Source organism: Nansenia antarctica (genome assembly GCF_963989245.1).
Source record: "Nansenia antarctica genome assembly, chromosome: 2".
NCBI classification, from domain to species: domain Eukaryota; kingdom Metazoa; phylum Chordata; class Actinopteri; order Argentiniformes; family Microstomatidae; genus Nansenia; species Nansenia antarctica.
Genome location: NC_137675.1, coordinates 48,180,606 through 48,185,358, shown reverse-complemented (window position 1 = coordinate 48,185,358; position 4,753 = coordinate 48,180,606). Strand labels below are relative to the sequence as shown.

The following is a 4,753-nucleotide window of genomic DNA, read 5'->3' as shown; positions in this document are numbered from 1 at the left end:
CTACACGAGCTGTTAACTTCTTGCGCAGTGACTCGAGGTGCCGGCGAAACGTGAGCGTCCTGTCCAATGTCACGCCGATCGAATCAGATACATGCTACAAGTTTGATACAATAACACAGACAATACAGTACTGTTTTATCCTTAAATTTCACTTTGTCCCAATACTAATGGAGGTACTACTGTACAAGTCAGAAATAATCAGTGTATTACTAATTTAAATATACAGTACACGATAATATAAAGGCAAGTGTCCAACCCTCACATCAAGCACACAGACATGGGAATCAAGAAGGAATAATGTCATAACAGAGGAATCTGATGTGTTAAGAAAGCTTGCTTCACTTACAGGATCCAGATCCAGATCTTTCTGAAGGGGCCTGATATAAATAGTGGATGTTCCCAGAAGACATCCACAAAGAAAGAGTGGAGTATAACCACTACCAGGACATTGGATTACATCCAGAGCTCTTGTTCTGGTCTGGCCCCGTGGCCTGAGTAGTTCAATTCCTCCACTGCCTTCAAGCTTGGGATACACCAAGGTCAATTGTTCCATAAACCCCTGGGCACTGCACCTTTTGTCTTTATATATATACAGTATATGGGGGTATGGGGGTATATATACTGTATATGTAGCGAACGGGAATCTTCTAGTGTAACTCGCCCCATGCGGGAGTCGAACCCCGATCTCCCACATAACCGACGGCCGCGCTAACCATTAGACCAAGAGAGTTAACTCCCTTGGAGGAGCTGTTAACGGGGCCTCATACAGGATCGTTACACTATCCTCACCGTTCGGGAAAGCGTGCCCTCACGCTTCACTATGTCAAGTCCCTCACGTGGACACGCTCTCCGATGGCCTTCCTTCCATCCCACTTCAGACAACAGTGTAGCGAACGGGAATCTTCTAGTGCAGGGGTGGGCAATTCATTTTCACAATGGGCCACATGAGAAACAGGGACTATTGTTGAGGGCCGGACCAGTAGACAAACTTATAACATCATGTACAGAAGATGTGTATCATATTACAATCACAGTCACCCTTATTAAACTGTTTAATCATATCTGATTCCCTTTGCAAGCCATTAAATCAATAACATTATTATCAAACGTACATTCTGTTAAATGTAATTACGTCACACACATGCAGAGACATGTCAGATACAGCCCAGCCTCTCCAGCCTCATAAGAACACATGACTCTACATACATGAGACTGTTTGACTTCTCTGGGTGTTCAAATTATTATAAATCAGATGCTCTCATACTGTATTTTCATTATTAGCTAGTTATTATTGTAATGTTTACCTATTTTACTGTATCTGACATTGCTACTGCATATTCACCATCGAGCAGACACACTGAAAGCACAAAATATATGATAACAAACCATAACCAGATCAGAAATTACTCTGTGTGGGGAAATATATCATAATCTTTCCTAATGAGTGACAACAGATAAAGATTCATCTAAATGCTTATTTTATTGCTTGGTCAGTCAGCGTGATTGACAGGAGAGATGATCAGAGGGGCAGAGTTTTCACCATCATCATTATTACCAGGGTAGAAGTATGGATAGAGTTTCTCAGTGAAGGTGCAGCCAGTGAAAGAGTAGATCAGAGACCTGGCCTCCACATCATAAAAGGAGACCTGGCCCTCCTCATAATCCACAAACACCCCCACCTTCTGGGGCTTCTCTCTCAGGGACAGGGGGACACCAGGGCCAGCGAGTGCCCTGTACTCATTTCCATTCCTTAACTTTACAGTCCAGTATCCATTCATAGGGCTCAGTGTTATCTGTCCCTTCCTGTTGATGGACTCTCTGGCCACTCCTACAGACCAGTCAGTCTTCTCCTTCACCTCCACTTCATAGTAAACCCTCCCTGAGGAGAAACCCTCCTTTCCTAAAACACAGGCACACAAGGAAAACCTCCCTATGTTATCAGGGACATTCTTTGTTGTGTCTCCATCTCTAACTTGTTTCCCATCCTCAGACAGAATGAGATCTGGATGTGCTGTATCAGGGTCCAGAGTCACGTCCACTGCATACTGCTGACTTCTCTTCAGCTTGACTTCAGGCAGCTTCTCCATCTCTGTATTCAGCGTCTCCTCCAGCTCAGACAGAACTCTCCTCACTGACTCGACATTCAGATCACTGTGAACCCTGACCTCAGACCAGTCCTTGGTGTGTGGTGGGGTGGACAGGGAAGGGAAGCTCTGGAGGAGGTGGAGGTGGTCCTCGGTGTGTGAGAGCTGCTCCAGCTCAGTGCTTCTCCTCTGTAGCTCAGTGATTTCCTGCTCCAGCTCTTTAATCAGCCCTTCAGCCCGCCTCTCTGCTGCTTTCTGCTTCTCCTCGATCACGTCAAGGAGCTCAGCCTGGCTTCTCTTCATGGAGTCCACCAGAGCAGTGAAGACCTGTACGCTGTCTGCTTTCTCTCTCTGTGCATCTTTCTTACTGAGATCTACTGAGTGTTTGATCTCTGAAACCTTCTGCAGTCGCTCCTGGATCATCTGCTGAACATCTGCCTCTGTCTTCCCCAGCTGAGCCTTCCTCTCTCCATACTCCTCCTCTATGGGTACGGTGTCATGGGTCTTGTGGTCTGTTTTCATGCACAGCAAACACACACACATTTCATCACTCCTACAGAACAGCTCCAGGAGTCTGTCGTGCTTCTTACACATCCTGTCTTCCAGGTTCTCCACAGGGTCGATCAGCTTGTGTCTCTTTAAGCCTGCGACTCTCTGATGAGGCTCCAGGTGAGTCTCACAGTAAGAGGTCAGACACATCAGGCAGGACTTCAGAGCCTTGAGCTTCGTCCCAGTGCAGATGTCACAGGACACTTGTCCAGGTTCGGCAGGGGACTCATCTTCAGCCCTGACTCTCATTGTCTTGAAATTCTCTACAACCTCTCTAAGCGTTGTGTTGACGCGAAGCTCAGGTCTTCCATAGAACTTTTTTTTTTTTTTTTCCATAAGTTTCCTTACACAACGGACACAGACACAATTCACTGGTGTCCCAGTATCCTCTGATACAGGCCATGCAGAAGCTGTGTCCACATGGAGTAGAGACTGGGTCAGTTAACACATCCAGACAGATGGAACACAGGAACTGCTCCTCAGACAGGAGACTGCTGGAGGAAGCCATATCTAGAGAGACCAGAGGTGACACCATAAAGCATTTCCTGGAATCAATCAGATCTCGATAGTTTCAGCTAAGGAGCTGACAAGACTGTCTTATGAGATTATACAGCGACCAATGATGATAACATTATTCTTAGGGATGCTCCGATTTATCGGCCACCGATTTAAATCGGCCGATTTCACTCCAAATGACTCGATCGGTGATCGGCAAAAATGGCCGATCGCAAAAACCGATCTTTTTTTTTTTTTTTTTCTTTCCTGGGGAAGACAGATAACTGAACAGAAAACATAGGAGGACGTAACAGTATGTAAACCATGAAGGCCACGTTTATGATGTCTTTTATACAGCCATATCGACTGACTTGGGCTTCAGGCCCTAACTGGGTGATAGGCCAGACCTTTACTATGCCATAAAAATGGGTCTGCGTTTGCTTGGTGCCTAATGGATCAAAACTTTTGTCTAAAAAGCTAAAAATATGTAGGCTATCCAGTCAGTAGGCCTACAGTTATGTATTTTTAAAAAAATCGGTATCGGTATCGGTTGATCTTGAGGAAAAAAATCGGTGATCGGTATCGGCCCCAAAAATCCAGATCGGAGCATCCCTAATATTCTACATCACATAGGAAATAGTCCTTCAACCAAATCAATATGTTTTACATGCTGAACTGTCTATAAACCAAACTGGTAGAGACTACACAATAGTTTATCTTGACTTGTCATTGTAAGTCTCTCAACTCACCTGTCTGTGATTCTGTGAGAGTGGGGACGCTGTCTCTGTCCTTTATACTGTATGTCTGATAGATGTCTCTGTCCTTTATACTGTATGTGTGATAGATGTCTCTGTCCTTTCTACTGTATGTGTGATAGATGTCTCTGTCCTTTCTACTGTATGTGTGATAGATGTCTCTGTCCTTTATACTGTATGTGTGATGTCTCTGTCCTTTCTACTGTATGTGTGATAGATGTCTCTGTCCTTTCTACTGTATGTGTGATAGCCTGTTTGAGGACGATATCTAACAAGTTTGAGAGAGTCTGCCCTTGTCCACCAGGGCTGGACTGGGACAAAAATTAGGCCCTGGCATTTTTGGCCCAGACAGGCCCACCCCAATCGGTCGGGCCACACCCACCAGCACAAAAATACTTGCCTTATATACTCGTCTTATATACTGTGCTGTACAGTCATATGACAAACTGTAGTATTCCCCCAAACCACTACAAAGACGACTACATACAGTAAGCAATGGTACCAGTGCAAGTAGACCAGTGTACTCAGTGATCAGATTCCAGAGCGAATTTACGAACGCAGCCTTGTTGTTCTAGATTTTTTTTTACATTATCAACCTATCATTGCGCTTTAGAGTAAAACAAAGCACGCAACTGTCGCGTCTATCTTTTCATGGCAACTCTACATTGTGATTTACAAGGGATATTAACTAATATTAAGTAATATTATTACTTGGTTACATTTTGCAATTGATCCGCGGTACACATGCGTGCCGAACCGTGGGGGGCGATCCGTTACACCCCTAACAGCTACCTATATTTTCCTTACCGGGTCAACGGTTACAGGCTGACTCGGCCCGCTTCTTCTGTATCCTCTCTATCCTCTGTATCT

The 4,753-nt window shown here is 44.8% G+C and overlaps 1 pseudogene across 1 annotated transcript; it reads right to left on the bottom strand.

The window, feature by feature from the left end:
• Positions 1–1,490: 1,490 nt before the first annotated feature.
• On the bottom strand, positions 1,491–3,141 carry LOC308151863 (E3 ubiquitin-protein ligase TRIM39-like; annotated as a pseudogene). The gene has a single exon. The product of its transcript is annotated as an E3 ubiquitin-protein ligase TRIM39-like (transcript).
• Positions 3,142–4,753: the final 1,612 nt, after the last annotated feature.